This window comes from Triticum aestivum, chromosome 7A (genome assembly GCF_018294505.1).
Source record: "Triticum aestivum cultivar Chinese Spring chromosome 7A, IWGSC CS RefSeq v2.1, whole genome shotgun sequence".
In the NCBI taxonomy this organism is placed as follows: Eukaryota; Viridiplantae; Streptophyta; class Magnoliopsida; order Poales; family Poaceae; genus Triticum; species Triticum aestivum.
In genome coordinates this window covers 195,783,645-195,792,040 of record NC_057812.1, presented here as the reverse complement: position 1 = coordinate 195,792,040, position 8,396 = coordinate 195,783,645, and positions in this window count along the sequence as shown.

Here is an 8,396-nt window from a genome sequence, read left to right as displayed (position 1 = left end):
AACGTTACTCCCATTATAAAGTTGAATGGGGTTTTCTCAGGATTATCAAAAGTAGTACATAATATCTTTCACATAATGAGCATCGAGGGTTTTAGGAGGTTCCCCATCTCCATGAGTAGCAAGTAAACCTAATTTTTTTTGGTATTTCGTGTTCCATATACATAACTAAAGATAGAGAACAACTTAGAACAGAAAATGAAAAATTACTTAGTGATAAAGCAAACAAGCACACACGAGAATATTCACCCCACGCTATAACTCCCCGGCAACGGCGCCAGAAAAAGGTCTTGATAACCCACAAGTATAGGAGATCGATTGTAGCCTCTTTTGATAGGTACGAGTGTCGAACCCAACGAGGAGATAAATCTAGAACAAATATTCCCTCAAGTTCTATCGACCACTGATACAACTCTACACACGCTTAACGTTCGCTTTACCTAGAACAAGTGTGAAACTAGAAGTACTTTTTAGGTGTTGTTGGATAGGTTTGCAAGATAATAAAGAGCACGTAAATAAAAAGTAGGGGCTGTTTAGATGAAGACACAACTAAGTTAGTTTTAGTAGAGAGCTTGTTATCACACAAGAAAGTTATTTGTCCCTAGGCAATCGATAACTAGACCGATAATCATTATTGCAATTTTATTTGAGGGAGAGGCATAAGCTAACATACTTTCTCTACTTGGATCATACACACTTATGATTGGAACTCTAGCAAGCGTCCGCAACTACTAAAGATCATTAAGGTAAAACCCAACCATAGCATTAAAGTATCAAGTCCTCTTTACTCCCATATGCAAACAACCTACTTACTCAGGTATGTGCTTCTGTCACTCACGGCACCCACCATAAGCAAATCATGAACGTATTGCAACACCCTACAGCGGGGATCCCTCACACTTGCGCGACACGGAGAGCACCATAGGACAGCACCAATAATAAAACATGCAACTCAAACCAATCGCGATCATCAATTAACCCATAGGACAAAACGGATCTACTCAAACATCATAGGATACCATACATCATTGGGAAATAATATATAGCGTTGAGCACCATGTTTAAGTAGAGATTACAGCGGGTAAAAGAGGGGTTACTGAAGGAAATATGCCCTAGAGGCAATAATAAAGTTATTATTTATTTCCTTATATCATGATAAATGTTTATTATTCATGCTAGAATTGTATTAACTGGAAACATAATACATGTGTGGATACATATACAAACAGTATGTCACTAGTATGCCTCTACTTGACTAGCTCGTTGAATCAAAGATGGTTAAGTTTCCTAGCCATAGACATGAGTTGTCATTTGATTAACGGGGTCACATCATTAGAGAATGATGTTATTGACTTGACCCATTCCGTTGGCATAGCACTTGATCGTTTAGTTTGTTGCTATAGCTTTCTTCATGACTTATACATGTTCCTATGACTATGAGATTATGCAACTCCCGTTTACCGGCGGAACACTTTGTGTGCCACCAAACGTCACAACCTAACTGGGTGATTATATAGGTGCTCTACAGGTGTCTCCGGCGGTACTTGTTGGGTTGGCGTATTTCGAGATTAGGATTTGTCACTCCGATTGTCAGAGAGGTATCTCTGGGCCCACTCGGTAATGCACATCACTATAAGCCTTGCAAGCATTGCAACAAATGAGTTAGTTGCGGGATGATGTGTTATAGAACGACTAAAGAGACTTGCCGGTAACGAGATTGAACTAGGTATTGAGATAACAACGATCGAATCTCGGGCAAGTAACATACCGGTGACAAAGGGAACAACGTACATTGTTATGCGGTTTGACCGATAAAGATCTTCGTAGAATATGTAGGAGCCAATATGAGCATCCAGGTTCCGCTATTGGTTATTTACCAGAGACGTGTCTCGGTCATGTCTACATACTTCTCGAACCCGTAGGGTCCGCACGCTTAAAGATCGATGACGGTTATATTATGAGTTTATGTGTTTTGATGTACCGAAGGAGTTCGGAATCCCAGATGAGATCGGGGACATGACGAGGAGTCTCGAAATGGTCGAGACGTTAAGATCGATATATTGGACGACTATATTCGGACATCAGAAAGGTTCCGAGTGATTCGGGTATTTTCGGGAGTACCGGGGAGTTACGGGAATTCGTATTGGGCCTTAATGGGCCATACGGGAAAGGAGAGAAAGGCCTCAAAGGGTGGACGCACACCTCCCCATGGGCTAATCCGAATTGGACTAGGGAGGGGGCACCCCCTTCCTTCCTTCTCCTTTTCCCTTCCCTTTCCTTCTCTCCTACTCCTACTACTTGGAAGGGATCCTAGTTCTACTAGGAAAGGGGGAATCCTACTCCCGGTGGGAGCAGGACTCCCCTAGGGCGTGCCATAGAGAGGGCCGCCCCCCCCCCTCCTCCACTCCTTTATATACGTGGCTAGGGGGCACCCCATAGACACAACAATTGATCCCTTGGATCTCTTAGCCGTGTGCGGTGCCCCCCTCCACCATAATCCACCTCGGTCATATCATAGTGGTGCTTAGGCAAAGCCCTGCGTCGGTAGAACATCATCATCGTCACTACGCCGTCGTGCTGACGAAACTCTCCTTCAACACTCGGCTGGATCAGAGTTCGGGGGACGTCATCGAGTTGAACATGTGCAGAACTCGGAGGTGTCGTGCGTTTGGTACTTGATCGGTTGGATCGTGAAGACGTACGACTACATCAACCGCGTTGTGCTAACGCTTCCGCTTTCGGTCTACGAGGGTACGTGGACACACTCTCCCCTCTCGTTGCTATGCATCACCATGATCTTGCGTGTGCGTAGGAATTTTTTTGAAATTACTACGTGCCCCAACAGTGGCATCCGAGCCTAGGTTTTATGCGTTGATGTTATGCATGAGTAGAACACAAGTGAGTTGTGGGCAATATAAGTCATACTGCTTACCAGCATGTCACACTTTGGTTCGGCGGTATTGTTGGATGAAGCGGCCCGGACCGACATTACGCGTACGCTTAGCAAGACTAGTTCTACCGACGTGCTTTGCACACAGGTGGCTGGCGGGTGTCAGTTTCTCCAACTTTAGCTGAACCGAGTGTAGCTATGCCCGGTCCTTGCGAAGGTTAAAACAACACCAACTTGACAAACTCTCGTTGTGGTTTTGATGCGTAGGTAAGAACGGTTCTTGCTCAGCCCGTAGCAGCCACGTAAAAACTTGCAACAACAAAGTAGAGGACGTCTAACTTGTTTTTGCAGGGCATGTTGTGATGTGATATGGTCAAGACGTGATGAGATATAAGTTGTTGTATGAGATGATCATGTTTTGTTGAAGTTATCGGCAACAGGCAAAAGCCTTATGGTTATCTCTCTATTGCATAAGATGCAAGCGCCAAATAATTGCTTTACTTTATCGCTATGCGATAGCAATAGTTGCAAGAGCAATTGTTGGCGAGACAACCATGTTACGACACATTGATATAGATCAAGATGATGGAGATCATGGTGTCATGCCGGTGACGATGGAAATCATGACGATACTTTGGAGATGGAGATCAAAGGCACAAGATGATGATGGCCATATCATGTCACATATTTTGATTGCATGTGATGTTTATCTTTTATACATATTATTTTGCTTAGTTCGACGGTAGCTTTATAAGATGATCTCTCACTAATTATCAAGGTACAAGTGTTCTCCCTGAGTATGTACCGTTACGAAAGTTCTTCGTGCTGAGACACCACGTGATGATCGGGTGTGATAGGCTCTACGTTCAAATACAATGGGTGCAAAACAGTTGCACACGCGGAATACTCAGGTTAAACTTGACAAGCCTGGCATATAACAGATATGGCCTCAGAACACGGAGACCGAAAGGTCGAGCATGAATCATATAGTAGATACGATCAACATAGTGATGTTCACCATTGAAACTACTCCATCTCACGTGATGATCGGACATGGTTTAGTTGATTTGGATCACGTGATCACTTAGAGGATTAGAGGGATGTCTATCTAAGTGGGAGTTCTTAAGTAATATGATTAATTGAACTTTAATTCATCATGAACTTAGTCCTGGTAGTATTAGCATATCTATGTTGTAGATTAATAGCTCATGTTTAGCTTCCCTGTTTTATTTTTGATATGTTCCTAGAGAAAACTAAGTTGAAAGATGTTAGTAGCAATGATGCGGATTGGATCCGTGATCTGAGGTTTATCCTCATTGCTGCACAGAAGAATTATGTCCTTGATGCACCGCTAGGTGACAAACCTATTGCAGGAGCAGATGCAGATGTTATGAACATTTGGCTAGCTCAATATGATGACTACTTGATAGTTTAGTGCACCATGCTTAAACGGCTTAGAATCGGGACTTCAAAGACGTTTTGAACGTCATGGACCATATGAGATGTTCCAGGAGTTGAAGTTAATATTTCAAGCAAATACCCGAGTTGAGAGATATGAAGTCTCCAACAAGTTCTATAGCTAAAAGATGGAGGAGAATAGCTCAAGCAGTGAGCATGTGCTCAGATTGTCTGGGTACTACAATCGCTTGAATCAAGTGGGAGTTAATCTTCCAGATAAAATAGTGATTGACAAAATTCTCTAGTCACCATCACCAAGTTAGTAGAACTTCGTGATGAACTATGATATGCAAGGGATAACGGAAACGATTCCCAAGCTCTTCGTAATGCTGAAATCAACGAAGGTAGAAATCAAGAAAAATATCAAGTGTTGATGGTAGACAAGACCAATAGTTTCAAGAAAAGGGCAAAGGGAAGAAGGGGAACTTCAAGAAGAACGGCAAGCAAGTTGCTGCTCAAGTGAAGAAGCCCAAGTCTGGTCCTAAGCCTGAGACTAAGTGCTTCTACTGCAAAGGGACTGGTCACTGGAAGCGGAACTGCCCCAAGTATTTGGCGGATAAGAAGGATGGCAAAGTGAACAAAGGTATATTTGATATACAGATTATTGATGTGTATTTTACTAGTGTTCGTAGCAACCCCTCGGTATTTGATACTGGTTCAGTTGCTAAGAGTAGTAACTCGAAACGGGAGTTGCAGAATGAACATAGACTAGTTAAGAGTGAAGTGACGATGTGTGTTGAAAGTGGTTCCAAGATTGATATGATCATCATCGCACACTCCCTATACTTTTGGGATTAGTGTTGAACCTAAATAAGTGTTATTTGGTGTTTGCGTTGAGCATGAATATGATTTGATCATGTTTATTACAATACAGTTATTCATTTAAGTAAGAGAATAAATTGTTGTTCTGTTTACATGAATCAAACCTTATATGGTTACACACCCAATGAAAATGGGTCGTTGGATCTCGATCGTAGTGATACACATATTCATAATATTGAAACCAAAAGATGCAAAGTTAATAATGATAGTGCAACTTATTTATGGCACTGTCGTTCAGGTCATATTGGTGTAAAGCGCATGAAGAAAATCCATGCTAATGGGCCTTTGGAATCACTTGATTATGAATCAGTTGATGCTTGAGAACCATGCCTCATGGGCAAGATGACTAAGACTCCGTTCTCCGGAACAATGGAGCGAGCAACAGATTTGTTGGAAATCATACATACTGATGTATCTGTTCCGATGAATATTGAGGCTCGTGGCAGGTATCATTATTTTCTGATCTTTGCAGATGATTTGAGCAGATATGAGTATATCTACTTGATGAAACAAAAGTATGAAACATTTGAAAAGTTCAAAGAATTTCAGAGTGAAGTGGAGAATCATCGTAATAAAAATAAAAGTTTCTACGATATGATCGCAGAAGTAAAATATTTGAGTTACGAGTTTGGCCTTCAGTTAAAAACAATGTGAAATAGTTTCACTACTCACGCCACCTGGAACACCACAGTGTAATGGTGTGTCCGAACGTCATAACCGTACTTTATTAGATATGGTGCGATCTATGATGTCTCTTACCGATTTACCACTATCGTTTTGGGGTTATGCATTAGAGACAGCTGCATTCACGTTAAATAGGGCACCATCTCAATCCATTGAGACGACACTGTATGAACTATGGTTTGGCAAGAAACCGAAGCTGTCATTTCTTAAAGTTTGAGGTTGCAATGCTTATGTGAAAAAGTTTCAACCTGATAAGCTCAAACCCAAATCGGAGAAGTGCGCCTTCATAGGATACCCAAAAGAAAATGTTGGGTACACCTTCTATCACAGATCCGAAGCCAAGATATTCGTTGCTTTGAATGGATCCTTTCAAGAGAAGGAGTTTCTCTCGAAAGAAGTGAGTGGGAGGAAAGTAGAACTTGATGAGGTAACTGTACCTGCTCCATTATGGGAAAGTAGTTCATCACAGAAATCTGTTCCTGTGACTACTACACCAATTAGTGAGGAAGCTAATGATGATGATCATGTAACTTCAGATCAAGTTACTACCGAACCTCGTAGGTAAACCAGAGTGAGATCCGCACCAGAGTGGTACGGTAATCCTGTTCTGGAGGTCATGTTACTTGACCATGACGAGCCTACGAACTATGAGGAAGCGATGATGAGCCCAGATTCCGTGAAATGGCTTGAGGCCATGAAATCTGAGATGAGATCCATGTATGAGAACAAAGTATGGACTTTGATTGACTTGCCCAATGAACGGCGAGGCATTGAGATTAAATGGATCTTCAACAGGAAGACGGATGCTGATAGTAGTGTTACTATCTACAAAGCTAGAATTGTCGCAAAAAGGTTTTCGACAAGTTCAAGGTGTTGACTACGATGAGAGTTTCTCACTCGTATCTATGCTTAAGTCTGTCCGAATCATCTTAGCAATTGCCGCATTTTATGAAATTGGGCAAACGGATAAACAAAACTTCATTCCTTAATGGATTTATTAAAGAAGAGTTGTACATGATACATCCGGAAAGGTTTTGTCAATCCTAAAGGTGTTAAGGAAATATGCAAGCTCCAGCGATCCATCTATGGACTGGTGCAAGCATCTCGGAGTTGGAATATACGCTTTGATAAGTTGATCAAAGCATATAGTTTCATACAGACTTGCGGTGAAGCCTGTATTCACAAGAAAGTGAATGGGAGCACTACAACATTTCTGATAAGTATATGTGAATGACACATTATTGATCAGAAATAATGTAGAATTATTCTGCAAATCATAAAGGAGTGTTTGAAAGGAGTTTTTCAAAGAAAGACCTCAGTGAAGCTGCTTACATATTGAGCATCAAGATCTATAGAGATAGATCAAGACGCTTGATAAGTTTTTCAATGAGTACATACCTTGACAAGATTTTGAAGTAGTTCAAAATGGAACAGTCAAAGAAAGAGTTCTTGCCTGTGTTACAAGGTGTGAAATTGAGTAAGACTCAAAGTCCGACCACGGCAGAAGATAGAAAGAAAATGAAAGTCGTTCCCTATGCCTCAGCCATAGGTTCTATAAAGTATGCGATGTTGTGTACCAGACCTATTGTATACCCTGCCTGAGTTTGGCAAGGGAGTACAATAGTGATCTAGGAGTAGATCACTGGACATTGGTCAAAATTATCCTTAGTGGAATAAGGATATGTTTCTCGATTATGGAGGTGACAAAAGGTTCATCGTAAAGGGTTACATCGATGCAAGTTTTGACACTGATCCAGATGACTCTAAGTCTCAATCTGGATACATATTGAAAGTGGGAGCAATTAGCTAGAGTAGCTCCGTGCAGAGCATTGTTGACATAGAAATTTGCAAAATACATACGGATCTGAATGTTGCAGACCCGTTGACTAAACTTCTCTCACAAGCAAAACATGATCACACCTTAGTACTCTTTGGGTGTTAATCACATAGCGATGTGAACTAGATTATTGACTCTAGTAAACCCTTTGGGTGTTGGTCACATGTCGATGTGAACTATGGGTGTTAATCACATGGTGATGTGAACTATTGGTATTAAATCACATGGCGATGTGAACTAGATTATTGACTCTAGTGCAAGTGGGAGACTGAAGGAAAAATGCCCTAGAGGCAATAATAAAGTTATTATTTATTTCCTTATATCATGATAAATGTTTATTATTCATCCTAGAATTGTATTAACAGGAAACATAATACATGTGTGGATACATAGACAAACAGTATGTCACTAGTATGCCTCTACTTGACTAGCTCGTTGAATGAAAGATGGTTAAGTTTCCTAGCCATAGACATGAGTTGTTATTTGATTAACGAGGTGATATCATTAGAGAATGATGTGATTGACTTGACCCATTCCGTTGGCATAGCACTTGATCGTTTAGTTTGTTGCTATTGATTTCTTCATGACTTATACATGTTCCTATGACTATGAGATTATGCAACTCCCGTTTACCTAAGGAACACTTTGTGTGCCACCAAACGTCACAACGTAACTGGGTGATTATAAAGGTGCTCTACAGGTGTCTCC